Below are 17,151 nucleotides of genomic sequence, written 5' to 3'. Positions count from 1 at the left end.
TTTCTGGAGCTCCTGGCAATCCTACTTGCACTGAAGACATTCCTTCCCTCTGTCAAGGGGAGAGTAGTGCAGGTGTACACAGACAACACCACCGCCAGTGGTATTGCAAAAAGCAAAGCGGGGTGGGGTCTTGGACCCAATGTCAAGATGCTCTGCGTCTTGGGACATGGCTGGAATGTCAAGGCATTGCCTTGATGGTTCAACACTTGGCAGATTCCTTGAACGCCAGGGTGGACAAACTCAGCCGCAGGTGCATGATGGATCATGAATGGCATCTTCACTCAGAGGTGGTGCAAGGTCTCTTTCAATAGTGGGGAGAGCCTTGGTTAGATCTATTCGCCACCGAAGAGAACGCGCAATGTCATCTCTTCTGCGCATTGGAATTTCCAAGGCGGCACACGCTTTTCGTCACGAGTAGAGCTGTGGTCTATTGTACGCCTTTCCCCCTATACCACTTCTAACCAGAGTGCTGAAGAAGATCAGGCGCGACCGGGCCCAAGTTATTCTTGTGGCCCCAGACTGGTCTCGAAGAGTTTGGTATCCCGAGCTACTCAGTATGAGCATGGCTCCCTCGATCCGACTGCCTCTTCTCGAGGATCTTCTGTCACAGCAGCAGGGGATGGTACTCCACCCGAACCTGTCCAGCCTCCACCTACATGTGTGGAGATTGAGCGGCGACAGTTGATGCCGTTTGACTTGCCTCCTGAAGTCTGTGATATCATTCTGGCAGCCAGGCGTCCCTCCACTAAATGGGTATACACCTGCAGGTGGAACAAATTTGTGGCATGGTGCACAGCAAAGGCTGTGGATCCCCTTTCTGCCCCTCTTTCACAAGTCCTTTTGTTCCTTCTTTCTTTGGCCCAGCATGGCTATGATCTGGGCACTATTAAGGGCTATCTTCCTGCGATTTCAGCCTTTCTCAGACTCTCTGATCAGCCCTCTCTTTTCAAGTCCCCTGTTGTAAATAGATTTCTCAAAGGCATCACACACCTTTTCCCTCCTATTCTGTTTGTTATGCCGCAGTGGGACTTAAATCTAGTTCTTACTTATTTGGTGTGCGCTCCTTTTGAACCACTTCACAACTGTCCTCTTCGTTTACTGACTTTGAAGACTGCTTTCCTGGTTGCCATCACCTCCGCTAGGCACGTGAGTGAGCTCCAGGCTCTTTCCTGTAAGCCTCCCTTTCTGTCGGTTCATCCGGATAAGGTTGTGCTTCGCACTCGCCCTTCCTTCTTGCCAAAGGTTGTCACTGCCTTCCACAACAGGCAAACTATCACCTAGCCCACTTTCTTTCTGCCTCTGCACCCTTCCAGGGAAGAAGAGAGGCTCCACCGTCTGGACCCAAAATGTGCGCTCTCACTCTACCTTAATCGTACACAACAGTTCTGGGTGGATGACCAGGTCTCTGTTGGCTATATAAGCGCCAAGAAAGGCCGGGCTGTACAAAAGAGGACTATATCCCGCTGGGTTGTCTTGTGTATCAAGGCCTGATATTCTCTGGCTAAAAAGGAACCTTCGGTGGGGTTGCGCGCCCATTCTATTAGGGGGACGGCAGCTACTACTGCATTGGGACGTGGTGTCCCCCTGCAAGACATCTGTCAGGCAGCTACGTGGGCCTCGCTGTACACTTTTACTAAGCATTATTGCCTTGACAGTCAAGTTCGGAGAGACGGCTTCTTTGGCCGTTCTGTTCTCCAGGGGGTTGGTATTGCTGGGGTATCTATTCTAAGGTAAGGAATCAATCACTAACGTGTTTCTTTCAGATGAACAAGTTACTTACCAAGTTACTTACCTTTGGTAACAATATATCTGTAGGAAACATTAGTTAGTGATAGATTCCTTACCGCCTCACCCATCCTCCCCGTTCTGCGAACTGATTTCTAGGGTTAAGGTTATCCCTTTCAGGGCCCTAGTTTCAATGTATCAGTGGTCAGTATATTGCATGGCTCTGTGTTCCTGGCGCGGAAAATCGTGTACAGAACTGATATCAGCGTGCATGGGCACGTCTAAGTAGCTCCAACTACGTCATCTTGGCGACTACGATGCCAACGACATACGCGGAGCCGCACGACGGCGCCTACTGACGCGCAGGGGTACTGCTGACGAAAACTTTCCGGATCCAGTCTGACACCTGTGGGTAATTCGAAGGTAAGGAATCTATCACTAACTAATGGTTCCTACATATATCGTTACCGAAGGTAAGTAACTTATTAATTAAGGGCGTGTTATCTGGTGGAAGCAGATGATGCAGTTTTACTTGCCAGGACACCAATAGCATTGAAAAGTCGTGTTACTATTTTTATTGATTTTATGGTCGCTTTAGACCTCTGTTAATTTTACAAAATCCCTTATAGTGTCATCTGGCAACTCAAAGCGTGAGACAAAATCACTCAAAGTGGGGTGTTGTCCAATGTAGCAACCAACCTTTATCCGGGTGTGCTATTTGATGAAAATGGTACTTGGGTGGCACAGCGTGCACTCAAGAAAAATACTATAGCAAGAGCCGCAGGAGCAACATTGGACTTTGCCAGGAGATTAGGGAGCGAACCCTTATTACCAATTTTGAAGATATATAATGTGAAATGCGTCCCTATGACAACTTATCGCAGTGTGGTCTGGGTCTACAAGGAGTGTAGCGTACTACAAGGGGCTGAAAACAAATATCTACAGAAACTTTTAGCCACTCCCCCAAGTACCCCTGCCTTAATGGTGCACGAAGAACTAAGGCAGGGTTACATGACAGACAGTATTGCAGTGGCCTCCTTGATATTGTGGCTAAAAATATGGTCAAGACCCAATCCCAACCTAAATCAAACTATCCTAGAGGATTGTATAAAGTTAGAACTGTAGACGTTCCCTGGTTAAGCTATGTCTTTCAACAGCTTTCTGCCCTTGGACGCCCTGAGCTTTTTAATCAAGCCAGACAGTTGCACCCTGAGGAGGTGAAAGATGTTAAAATCCAATTTTTAACTAGGAGAAGCCTGGAAGGGGAAACTAACGAACTTAGAAATCCCAGGTACAAACATTATGTGATTATAAGACCTGGGATTTTAGATCAACCTTTTTGGTCTTTTATTAATCATCTGCATCATTGTTTTCTTTTATCTAGATTAAGATGTAATTGTATTCACTGGTCCCTTACAATACTCAAAGATTTCTCTAAGGCAGGGACCCTACAACCTTGTTCGTGTGATCATTTCGCACTCAAAGACTTGTTGCACTTTGTTTTTCTGTGGTGAATATAATGAGTTACGATCCAAACACATTTACCTCTTTTAAAAAATTGTCAATTTGCACAAGTAAGACTTGCCTTGATTTATTTGCAAATGCTCTCTTCCCCATTAGTATGCCATGGGGTTGCGATCTTTCTATCAGGGGCAATACAAAAAAGGAAAAATATGGATTGCCTGTGGAAATGACCTAGGTTTTATTGGACTGAATCAAGAAAAGTTGTAAATCTTTTTGATTAACTTTTAACTGCGTTTTGATAACTGCACATGTACAATAGCTCTTAAATTTTATCTGTATGGGTCTTCTCTTGTGTAAATGTACTTTTATGGCCAGAACGTGGCCAAATAGAGTTTTATTTGATTGAGAATACCATGGAGTAAGTGAACCCTATGTCTCTCAGATGAGTAATACCTCTTTTTCCTGTTTTAAAACCGTATCGTTCCAATTACATTGTCTTAGACTACAGACATTTATATAGTCATACATGCACATTGGCAGTACAAAATACACACAGCACAACACTCATCAATGTAGTACATAAAAAATATAAAACCACGTTGGATATTTCCATTGGTTTTTTCAGTCACAATTTGGCTCCTAACAGGGCTTTTAGCACCCTTGGCTTTCAAATGCGTTCCACAAGAAATCCTATGGGCTGTAAGAATAGTCCAGGAGTTTTCGCAGCATGAACTGTCAATGCTTCATGATACTGACCCTGACGCCCTGTCTTACGTAGATGATACCTGCTTAACGGAAGATGAATTAAATACCCACTTGGCCAGAGTATATCACATAATATTGGGGTTTGCTGAACTTGGATACAAGTTCAACTTTAAGACGTCTGATATAGCTTTTCTAAGTATCCTTTTCCCAGGATATGAACTTATGCATAACGGAAATTCTTGCCTCTCATTTTTCGTAGAAGTGTGCACAATTGCAACATCCAAACACACTCAAAAAGTTGCAGGCCCTGGTAGGATTTCAGATTTTTTGCAGGGCATACATACCTGAATATGCACAACGTATAAAATCCCTTTATGCATTCGATTTTTTTCCCCGCTGCATCCTGGACATCCGAACATACAGATACACTCAGATCTTTACAATCAGATTCATGAAACACGGCAATGGCATACTCATGCCAATACCATAAACCTGGTTGTCTCCAGATATGACGTCAATTGAGCCATATAAGTCCCCTCTGGCGCGCAGACATCAGTTTCTTCTTTTCCGCGCTACAACGCGGATCCGGAGAAGCGTATCTCTGGCTGTTTTTTGGCCTGCTGTGACGATCTTTTTTTATCGGAAACAGTGTGCTCTATGCCCTCTGGCCAAATTGTGACTGAAAAAAACAATGGAAATATCCAACGTGGTTTTATACTTTTTATGGACTACATTGATGAGTGTCGTACTGTGTGTATTTTGTACTGCAAATGTGCATGTATGACTATTTAAATGTCTATAATCTAAGACAATGTAATAGGATTGATACGGTTTTAAAACAGGAAAAAAAGGGTTACTCATTTGAGAGACATAGGCTTCACTTACTCCCTGTTATTCTCAATCAATCAATCAAATAAAACACTGGGTCTTGTGCTCCTGTGAGTCCTGTGCTCATAAGATGATGGGTATGGACCCACATTCTATTTGTACATAGTGCCTGGGCGAGCACCACAACGCTGACGAGTGTGATGCCTGTCAGCGGTTGAAGCAAAAGGTGCTGCAGGAGTGGTGCATGATGCTTCTGACGGCACAGTTGTCGCGTCCTTCCGGCTTACGTCGTCAATCTTCCTCCCGGATCACAGGTCATTCTCGGTAGCGCCACTCTTCACCCTGTGGTCAACGGCAATGTTCCCAGTCTTCATTGGCATCGTACGGTAAGCGGCGTCACAAGAAGTCGATGGCCCAATCCTCGATGGCGTCTTTGACTCGTGATGTGGGTGTTTCTCGGCCTAGTGTTGAGACTCCCGCTCTGGCATCGCTCTCGAGCCTCTCAGTTTTACCTGGAGCTGCAGCAACCTGGAAGCAGATGCAAAGGTACTATGAAGCTCTCCATCTGATATTTAGGCCTTCGTCTCCTTCTGGACTGCGTGCGGGCATCAAGGAGATCGTAGGCGCTGCAACAGTATCAATGACGGTGGGTTCGCCCTCTGTGGCAGTTCCAGCCTCGTCTGAGGTGCCAGTGCACAGTCCTTCGGGCCACCAAAGGCGCTTGACTCTGGCTGGTTGCCATTTTGGTGCCCATCATAGCAGCACCAGTAAACTCCAAGCTGGAGTCGTGTGCACTCTGGAGCCGGCTTTGCCGTGACTCCAGATACCAACCTAGGCACCACTGAAATCTCCCCTCCTTCCCAGGTAGATGTCTGCATGGCGTTGCTTCAAAGACGTTCAACGTTGTTTATGAAGCTGCATGTGGCACCAGTCATTTCTGTGGAGGATCCACAAGACCTATTAGGGGAAGGTTGTGAGGAGATGAGACCTCTTGGAGTAGCCAGTGGCCCCTTCTCGGTTACACAGCTGATTGCGGAGCTGGGTGAAGCAAGCGGGCTAGATTTGTCCCCTGCTTCCTCCCTTTTGTCACCTCCGGGCGTTACCTCGGAAGCCAGTTCCACTTTGGCAGAGGACTTGAGGAGAGTGGCTGATATCTTACATCTTACTCTGCCTACTGTGGAGAAGACTATAGCCCCTCTTATTGAGGTTCTACATCCGGGCCAATCAGGGGTTAAGCCGGTGCTCCCTTTCTTTGAGGCCCTTACTGACATTTTGTTGGGGGCATGGGCAAAACCGGAGTCAGGTGTGCCAGTGGACCGCATCATTGCCCACACATACTGTCCTACCCCAGGTGACCACCCTTGCTTTGTTCGGCAGCAGACCCACCACAGATTTGTGTTCCAGGCCATTACGGCGTCCCCTGAGATGGATAACCTCCCTCATTCCCCTGTTGAACAAGCATTGAAAATGCAATAGGTCTCGCCCTCGTTTAAGTTAAAGCAATTCTGTTTGTAATTAGGTGTTTTTTTAGCTTTGCTTTTTTTAGTGTTTTTCAAACTTTCATGTACATAACATGCATATGTATGCATATATGTATATGTATTTGTTTGCATGTATTTATATAGATATGCAGATGTATATATATATATATATATATGTTTATATATGTATGTATATATATATTACCTACTGGCGGTCGCCAGTAGGTAGTTATAGTTAGGACCTAGTTTCCATAGGAAATCCTCAACATTCTATTTGGATTAACTTTGGCCCTGGTGAATGAATCTTTGCGAATTTCTCAAAGAAGATGGCTCGGTCCGCTGCGCTCCTTCCCTGAAAGTTTGGGGGGGATTGGTGAAGTGGGGGCTGAGATAAAAGGGGGGGTCCCAAAACGTGTTTTCTCCATGTTATTTTCCATAGGACGTTTAGACACGGCTACAGGTCGAACGGCTGAATGGATTTATAAGAAATTTGGCAAAACTGTAGAGTCCGGCTCGCAGATTACGCTTTTTTTGTAATAGTGTAAATCCGTTCAGTAGTTGATGAGAAAATTAAAGTTAAAGTCAATTATATATCTGTAAGCGCGGACGGGTGCGCGTACTCAAGTGGCTGCGCGCGAGCGGATTTTTTTTTTGCTGCGTGACGTCTGTTAACGTTCGATTCGAAGGAAATCAGGAAGTGTTGACCGCCATTTTGTCACTGCGAGTAAATATATTGTCATTTCAAAGGGTTGGAACATGGAAAGGGGAGAAGGTAGAGATTGTTTTGCTGCATAGGTTCTCTCAGGGTGTGCAGTAAGGCCCTTAAACGCGAAAATATATATATATTTTTTTTTTTAAAGTTGCGGGGTGCACGCACCCGGGCGCGCACACCTATTTACAAGTGTGAAAATGGAGATAAATCAGAAGTTTGAGTGCTTTGATACAAGGTGGCTCTGAAAAGAGCCCTTGTGTTAATTGAGTTTTTTCTGCATTTATAAGTAAGTACCGATGCAGAGTCTGATGTTGCAGAGGAAGATTCTGTTTCCCTCATCCGTGAAATGAACACCATCTGTCCTATAGATGTCTTGCATGTGGTAACGCAAGTTGTTGTGGTAAATAGAACCCATGCTATAATCTCTGAGGAAAGCAGAAACAGATTTATTAACATGTCTCCTTGCTTTCTCAATTTGTGCACAATGTTGATTGGACTAATTCCATTTCTGTCTTTGGCATATATTGGAATATACCAAGGCAGTTCTGGCTTCGTTATTACGAGCACTAGAAAACAAGACATTCTGGGCAATACCATCCTTGACGTAGCCTTTTATTCTACAAGATGGTGTCTTTCAAAAGCCAGGGGTATAGGAGTATGTAACAAGCGAGCCATTTAATTGAAAAAACTAAACGTGACAAACGGTTGCAGGATCAGTGAAGGTTGATTTTTTAATTGAAAGTATAACAGGATCAGTTACAATAAAATCGTCAATACGCATACCATGGGCGAGTATCATGGGTAACATTATTTCGAAGCTTTATTAATACAATAATCAATAATGAAAAATCGACATCAATAGGGTTGTCCGTATTCCTAGTCAGTACCCTTCCCCGCCCGCAATGTGCATAAAGACCGCATACATCCCCCATAACATCAAGGCTAAGTAACTAGAACGTCATAAGGAGTTGCAATTCGCTCCCATACTGGCGCCATTTTGGTCGAGGTCAGGCAGGACCAGAGTATAGTTCAATGTGTCCAATAAGTAGCGGCAGGACCAGAATCCCTTTCGGCAGTTCTGGCTTCGTCATTACGAGCACTAGAAAACAAGAGATTCTGGGCAATACCACTCTTGACGCAGCCCTTTATGCTACAAGATGGTGTCTTCCATTCAGAAAATATTGTTGGCAGCATTTTGAAAGGAAAGATAAACGGCCGTTCTCCTAGTGAGTCTCATATTGTTACATTTCTGAAGAAAAAGCCTGAAGAATGTACAAACTGAAAATCAGTTTTTGTCTGCATAGCATCAGCAGCAACACTTGAGTCAGCTTTGTGTGAAGCCGTCATCTTGATCCAATCAATACCGTCCCCCTGCACACATTCAGGGACCAGGCCGCATTGCGAGGGCACCGCAGGACGTGTCTTCAGGTCAAACGGATTGTGGGACAAGGTCCAGAAGACAAGAGTCACCAAAAGGCTAAAAGTCCCGCCGGGGGCCGGCCGCCTATGTCGGGGGCGATCTCAGATGGTGTCTTCCATTCAGAAAATATTGTTGGCAGCATTTTGAAAGGAAAGATAAAGGGCCGTTCTCCTAGTGAGTCTCATATTGTTACATTTATGAAGAAAAAGCCTGAAGAATGTACAAACTGAAAACCAGTTTTTGTCTGCATAGCATCAGCAGCAACACTTGAGTCAGCTTTGTGTGAAGCCGCCATCTTGATCCAATCAATACCGTCCCCCTGCACACATTCAGGGACCAGGCCGCATTGCGAGGGCACCGCAGGACGTGTCTTCAGGTCAAACGGATTGTGGGACAAGGTCCAGAAGACAAGAGTCACCAAAAGGCTAAAAGTCCCGCCGGACCCCGGGGGCCGGCCGCCTATGTCGGGGGCGATCTCAGATGGTGTCTTCCATTCAGAAAATATTGTTGGCAGCATTTTGAAAGGAAAGATAAACGGCCGTTCTCCTAGTGAGTCTCATATTGTTACATTTATGAAGAAAAAGCCTGAAGAATGTACAAACTGAAAACCAGTTTTTGTCTGCATAGCATCAGCAGCAACACTTGAGTCAGCTTTGTGTGAAGCCGCCATCTTGATCCAATCAATACCGTCCCCCTGCACATATTCAGGGACCAGGCCGCATTGCGAGGGCACCGCAGGACGTGTGTTCAGGTCAAACGGATTGTGGGACAAGGTCCAGAAGACAAGAGTCACCCAAAGGCTAAAAGTTCCGCCGGACCCCGGGAGCCGGCCGCTTATGTCGGGGGCGATCTCAGGCCACACCAGGGCAACAAGACTGAGATCAATTTGCTCATACTGATCCATAACGCCCCGGCCTCTCCATGTCGTAGGCCGAAGAGTGGGCGAAACTCAGCTGGCCGAGCGAGACTTGGGGAGGGCGCAGGAGCCAAGCGCCCCATCCCAGTCCGCGCTACCACACCGTCCCTCGGGGGCCTCCGTTAAGCTGTTCAGGTAGGCATCGCAGGCAGCGGTTCTTTAGATCAGTGGCTCTCACCGGCAAGGCTCCCCTCCGTCAGCAGCGATCGTTGGCGCTGTGGTTGTGGCCGGAGGCTCCGCCTAGTCAACGCCCCGGCCTCTCCATGTCGTAGGTCGCAAGAGTGGGCGAAACTCAGCTGGCCGAGCGAGACTTGGGGAGGGCGCAGGAGCCAAGCGACCCTTGTCAGTCCGCGCCACCACACCACACCGCCCCTCGTGGGCCTCTGTCTAGCGGCTCATGGGGGCACCGCAGGCAGCGGTTCTTCAGATCAGTGGCTCTCACCGGCAAGGCTCCCCTCCGTCAGCAGCGATCGTTGGCGCTGTGGTTGCGGCCGGAGGTCCCGCCTAGTCAACGCCTCGGCCTCTCCAAGTCGTAGGCCGCAAGAGTGATTGGAACTCAGCTGGCCAAGCGAGACTTGGGGACGGGGTAGGAGATAAGCGGTCCCTCCCAGTCCGCGCCACCACACCGCCCCTCGGGGGCCTTCATTAAGCGGTTCTGTGAGGCACAGCAGGCAGCTGTTCTTCAGATCACAACAGAGTCTCATGCTCGATCGATTGAGCTGGCCGAATCAGGCAACATGAAGGTGGGGAGGGGGGGCACCTCTTGCTCAACCACCACCTGAGGAGGTGTGGTTTAGTTCTAAACCAATGAAAAGTGTTACTTTTAGGTCACATGACCTAGCCTTACATCATTAGGAAACCAAAAGTGAAATGAACCAATGAAAAGTTTTATTAACAAGTCACATGACCTGCTATGCTTATGTTACGCGCTTCGCGCCGCGCCGCGCCCCGGATCGCTTCCGGGAAGCTGTGCTTCGCGCACCGGATGCGCTAACGCGGCGCGTCATATGACGCATTATGCAACAACGCGATACTACAGTGTTTCTGGATGTTTCAGACTGAAGCTGGCGTCAGCATGAGAGCACCCCGTGGCTACGTCGTGGCCATTCTGCGAGCAATCATGGCAGAAGCTGCCCACCGGAAGTCTGCGGGAGTCGGGGGCCCCGGTGACTCTTGTAGTATCTTCAAGGCTGAGGGGACGCTTTTGGGAATGGGGCCCATGCCGTAGCAGTCAAGCGTCCGAGTTCCAGGGTTGTCCAGAGCCATCCTTGCAGGCCAGGCCCAAGTCTGTGGAGCCGACCGCCATTTCCTGAGCTCCGTGGCAGCCGCCTGTCGCTGTACCGGAAGAGTGGGTGCAATTCAGCCGGATGGCGGGTGAGACGCTGTAATAGCAAGAGCAGGCGTAATTCAGCTGGCCGAGCGAGGCACTGTGCCGCAGGAGCGGGCGCAACTCATCTTGTCGAGTGAAGCGCTGGGGTGCAGCTGAGAAACCTCCACCTGGGGAGGTGGGGGAGGCTCGTTCGCGCCGCCTCTCCCTTCCAGTGCACCCCACGCCGTCTCCTGGCGCAGGTATATGTGATGGTTGGACCAGGGCACCGCAGGACGTGTCTTCAGGTCAAACGGATTGTGGGACAAGGTCCAGAATGGAAGAGTCACCAAAAGGCTAAAAGTTCCGCCGGACCCTGGGAGCCGGCCGCCTATGTCGAGTGAAGTGCTGGGGTGCAGCTGAGAAACCTCCACCTGGGGAGGTGGGGGAGGCTCGTTCGTGCCGCCTCTCCCTTCCAGTGCACCCCACGCCGTCTCCTGGCGCAGGTATATGTGATGGTTGGACCAGGGCACCGCAGGACGTGTCTTTAGGGGTGTAGCTGAGAAACCTCCACCTGGGGAGGTGGGGGAGGCTCGTTCGCGCCGCCTCTCCCTTCCAGGGCACCCCACGCCGTCTCCTGGCGCAGGTATATGTGATGGTTGGACCAAGGCACCGCAGGACGTGTCTTCAGGTCAAACGGATTGTGGGACAAGGTCCAGAATGGAAGAGTCACCAAAAGGCTAAAAGTTCCGCCGGACCCTGGGAGCCGGCCGCCTATGTCGAGTGAAGTGCTGGGGTGCAGCTGAGAAACCTCCACCTGGGGAGGTGGGGGAGGCTCGTTCGCGCCGCCTCTCCCTTCCAGTGCACCCCACGCCGTCTCCTGGCGCAGGTATATGTGATGGTTGGACCAGGGCACCGCAGGACATGTCTTTAGGGGTGTAGCTGAGAAACCTCCACCTGGGGAGGTGGGGGAGGCTCGTTCGCGCCACCTCTCCCTTCCAGTGCACCCCACGCCGTCTCCTGGCGCAGGTATATGTGATGGTTGGACCAGGGCACCGCAGGACGTGTCTTTAGGTGAAACCCTCAACTATGGCACCCAACATCCAGGACTTATGACATTTATGGAAGGCAGTGACATCGAAGAATCTCAGGGACCAAGCATATGCAGAGTCTTCCCCGGGGTATTTGCACAACGGTCCTCCACCCCTAGGCCGCCAGCTATGCTACCTTGACAGGAACAGTGTCATGCATTTGGATCGATGTTGCAGCAGGCTGCCATGTAAATAGTTATTTAATAAAACGTTTTACCCTGTTACTTTGCTGGTGTGTTGTATTTATTTATAATATTTGTATACGGTTTGTCGTTATTTTGGGCGGGGTGGGCGGTGGAGCCGAGCTATCTTGCAGTCATCATGGCGTCGAGCTCGGTTTCTCTCACTAGTTTCATATTTCTCATGAGGGGTTGTTCCTAATGTTTCTATTTTAGGGAGGTGAAAAAGAGATCTTATCAGTGGCCTACTAATTTTGCTCGATTCCTTTTGTTTTTTCTAACGATTTTTAAGTTAAAGTTTGCTAGCACGATACAGTGGCTAGTCCGCATTTTATATATGTCTTTTTTATTAGGGGTCTCCTCCGGTGGAGTCGGACGATCTACCTCTAATAACCGGTAAGTGTTCCTCTGAAGGAATGCGTCTTGAAAGTGTCTGACTGTAATGTGTGATATTTCACTCAGTGACTTTCAGGCCCATGCTGTTTCAAAACTGTGCATGTGCTTGAAGCAGGCGTAGGTATTGACGTAGCATTGTGAATATAGTGCATTGGTGAGCCTTGCTGGAGCTGCATCACAGTTGCGATGCTACTCTAGCAATGTATTAGTTTTTGAGCACAGATGTGTTACGCATGTATGGTGTTTTTGTACCATGGTGCGCCACATTTCAAATGTGGCACACCATGGGTAACGGAGCACTAGCATACTGTGGTGCACATTAACTGGTGCATATCTGGGTATGAAGTAGTTAACATGAATCTGCCCCATAGGTTACAAATCCGCGTTTAGTAGACTGTTTGGCCTTTGTAGTTTTATGTTTTTTCTGTTATTCTATGTAGGTATGTAATATTGCAAGATTTTTGTCACGAAAAAGAAGTCATGAGTATTGGGTTTGTGAAAGATTGCAAGATTTTTAAAATTAAAAAGGAAAAATCATGGCATTGTTTAATATAGTATTGTAAATACTTATCTTTAACAATGATGACAGAGTAAAAAAAGGTTAACCTGATGTTCGAAAGTTATTCACAGGCTTCTTTAGAGGAAGTATTCTATATGATTGTAGCGTGGGTGTTTCACTTTTTTATAGGTAATAGAATGCATTCTGCAAGCATGTAGTACTCCTCCTGCTACAGCATAAATATTCTTCAGTGCTTATTTTCATTTCGTAAGTGGTATTGAGACCGACACAGAACTTCAATGGATCGGAGGGGCTGTTCCTGTGCATCTGGAGGACTGCCAAGCCGTTGCAGCAGTGGGAGTGAGGCCTCTCACGACAGAGAACTTCAATGGATCGGAGGGGCTGTTCCTGTGCATCTGGAGGACTGCCAAGCCGTTGCAGCAGTGGGAGTGAGGCCTGTTACAGGGGCGTAGCGCAGCTCCTTTTGATGTTCACAATTGCAGATAACAGGGTAGAGATGTGAGGGAAGTGGGTGGAGTCCTCCGTGTAAATTGCAGAATAGAAACTACTCAGAACCAATTGGAAGTGTTGTTTTCGAGTCACATGACTTCACATGCGCGTCTCGGGACGTGTAGGCGGTGACAGTATCTGGTCACGTACGCCATTTGGAAGTAGCGGTCTAATTCAGCTAAGTTTCAAAACGTGTAAAGGAGTAAATCCAAACACATCCGGATTTAATATATCTTCTGAGCTCGATTCAAGCATACAATTGTTAAAGTATAAAACCTTTTATATTTTTTTTTAAAATAGCAAGGTGTGTACATTCGGTCACGCACGAAAGTTTAAAAAGACATTCGGCTCCATTTAATGTAAATTTTCATAATAATAAAAAAGAAGCCTAGGTTTAGTGTCTTTGACGTAGTATAAGTTCTTTGATGGGTCTATGAAGAAATTTAATAAGTTGCAATTGCAAAGTTTTCACGAAATATATAGGCGGGTGCGCGCACACGGTCGCGCACGAACGAAAGCCAAAAAAAGCGGAGATAAACTCTCTTTATAATATGCTCCTGGAGCTGTTTTTGGTACAATGAGTTAGTTCTGAAAAGAACTTTTTTTTTTTTTTAAAACAAGTGTTATGTTGTTTGATTTTGGACCAGGGCACCGCAGGACGTGTCTTTAGGTCAAAACCTCAAGTATGGCACCCAACATCCAGGACTTATGCCATTTGTGGAAGGCAGTGACATCTAAGAATCTCAGGGACCACCTCTGATGATAATAGCGTGGCCAGGGCTCTTGTCGATGCCTGTTCAAATTCCACAGGGTGCACTTGTTTGACATGCCGCACCATGGTATGTATGGAAAAGGAATATTTTTTTCTTGGATTTCCTCTTGAGAGAACCGAATTGCATATCGTGCAGGTAACTTTTGACGCATTCACTTTCTTTTGTTCTTCAGGATAAGTGAAAAATTGCCAAATAAAAGATTCCTTTTTTCTTTTTAAAGGTAGTCGCTCATTTCCTTCAGATTCGGAAGATGAATGCGGGGCGGCAGCCATTTCAGCAAAGTCTTCCGAAGGGTGTTGAACGTCGTTCTCTTTTGAGAGTAGAAAAGATAGTGAGAGGAGTGGGTGGAGTCCTCCGTGTAAATTGCAGGATAGAAACTACTAAGAACCAATTGGAAGTGTTGTTTTCGAGTCACATGACTTCACATGCGCGTCTCGGGACGTGTAGGCGGTGACAGTATCTGGTCACGTACGCCATTTGGAAGTAGCGGTCTAATTCAGCTAAGTTTCAAAACGTGTAAAGGAGTAAATCCAAACACATCCGGATTTAATATATCTTCTGAGCTCGATTCAAGCATACAATTGTTAAAGTATAAAACCTTTTATATATTTTTTTAAAATAGCAAGGTGTGTACATTCGGTCACGCACGAAAGTTTAAAAAGGCATTCGGCTCCATTTAATGTAAATTTTCATAATAATAAAAAAGAAGCCTAGGTTTAGTGTCTTTGACGTAGTATAAGTTCTTTGATGGGTCTATGAAGAAATTTAATAAGTTGCAATTGCAAAGTTTTCACGAAATATATAGGCGGGTGCGCGCACACGGTCGCGCACGAACGAAAGCCAAAAAAGCGGAGATAAACCCCCTTTATAATATGCTCCTGGAGCTCTTTTTGGTAGAATGAGTTAGTTCTGAAAAGAAATTTTTTTTTTTTTAAAACAAGTGTTATGTTGTTTTTGATTTTTTAAACTTGCAACAACATTTTCATGTGTGACACTGGATCAAAATGAAATGAAGAAATTTATCTTTTCTCGGGGCATTTATGACTCTCAATTTTTAGTTTAGTAAGAATGAGGCTCTGCTCTCCGTACAGAAGAATTTCTCCACACTCGTTGCATTTCATGTGCACCTTTGCAAGATATGGTCTCAAGTACATCACAGCACTCGATGGTGATACAGGTCGTCCACCAGAAGATGTGCTGGCCACCTCTGATGGTAATAGCGTGGCCAGGGCTCTTGTCGATGCCTGTGCAAATTCCACAGGGTGCACTTGTTTGACATGCCGCACCATGGTATGTATGGAAAAGGAATATTTTTTTCTTGGATTTCCTCTTGAGAGAACCGAATTGCATATCGTGCAGGTAACTTTTGACGCATTCACTTTCTTTTGTTCTTCAGGATAAGTGAAAAATTGCCAAATAAAAGATTCCTTTTTTCTTTTTAAAGGTAGTCGCTCATTTCCTTCAGATTCGGAAGATGAATGCGGGGCGGCAGCCATTTCAGCAAAGTCTTCCGAAGGGTGTTGAACGTTGTTCTCTTTTGAGAGTAGAAAAGATAGTGAGAGGAGTGGGTGGAGTCCTCCGTGTAAATTGCAGAATAGAAACTACTAAGAACCAATTGGAAGTGTTGTTTTCAAGTCACATGACTTCACATGCGCGTCTCAGGACGTGTACGCGGTGATAGTATCTGGTCACGTACGCCATTTGGAAGTAGCGGTCTAATTCAGCGAAGTTTCAAAACGTGAAAAGGAGTAAATCCAAACATATCTGGATTTAATATATCTTGTGAGCTCGATTCAAGCATACAATTGTTAAAGTATAAAACCTTTTATATTTTTTTTAAAATACCAAGGTGTGTACATTTGGTCACACACGAAAGTTTAAAAAGACATTCGGCTCCATTTAATGAAAATTTTCATAATATTAAAAAAGAAGCCTAGGTTTAGTGTCTTTGACGTATTATAAGTTCTTTGATGGGTCTATGAAGAAATTCAATAAGTTCAGATTGCAAAGTTTTCACGAAATATATAGGCGGGTGCGCGCAGTCGGTCGCGCACGAAAGACTGCAAATGTGCTATCCATTTTATTGAGAACTGTTGCCGAGAGTGCGCACAGCGGGTCGTGCACGAAAGTTTAGAAAGGCTATTTTTATTTACAGGCAAATTTTAATGCGTTGAAAAAAAGGCAAGGTACAGACTTTCTAATTCTGTATCGCTTTACAAGGAGTCTCTATGCAACTTGAACAGTGAAGAAAACGGCTTGTTTCTGAAAAAAGTATTGCCAGAACTTTATTGACAAAAGTATAGGTTGTATACATGAGATATTTCTGAATTAGCATTTTAAAAACCTATGAAATTCACTGAAAAAACCATAGGTTTGACACCAGTTATAGTTACCTGGAAATTCTACTGATATAAAACCAATGAAATTCCACGTTATAGTTAGTTGGACTCACTATAACTTGCGCGTGTAATGCACTGCTGATGACGTCACATATTACATCACTCATGACATTACTGATGACACCATCCTTGTGACACAGTGACAGACCTCCTTTCACTGTAATCTAACCCTTGAAACGCATATTCAAAAATAGAAACTAAAATGTTCAAAAAAATTGAGATACCCATACCAGTTACAACAACCAATTCAATAATTCCACCATGTATATACACATGCACTAATTCACCAACAGTTCTATATAGTCATTCATACATATATTCACTAATCATATGTAGTGATACACCTACACATACTGTTACACACCGACAGTCATCCAAAAGTTATTCACACACATACTCACACATGCAAATAAACTATTGAACATACATTTATTTGCATAAACAAATATACACACACTACCACTTTACTTCTAAGGAAACTTACACATACTTACTCTCTTAAAAATCACTTCTAGAAACACATACTAATTTAAACAGGAACTTTTAGAATCCCTCACTCTCACATATAGTCACTTATATACATCAATATTCACATATACTACATTAAAACATATGTAGTTACTGATAAAGACACTAATAAGACAGTCATTCACTCACTAACACAGACATATGCACACGAATCCACCGATACAGTCCTGCACATATGCTGTCTTCAAAACACATACAAACAGAGACTCAGTCATTCTT

The sequence above is a fragment of the Lissotriton helveticus genome, chromosome 4_1, assembly GCF_964261635.1.
Source record: "Lissotriton helveticus chromosome 4_1, aLisHel1.1, whole genome shotgun sequence".
In the NCBI taxonomy this organism is placed as follows: Eukaryota; Metazoa; Chordata; class Amphibia; order Caudata; family Salamandridae; genus Lissotriton; species Lissotriton helveticus.
Note: the sequence above shows the minus strand (reverse complement) of the source record.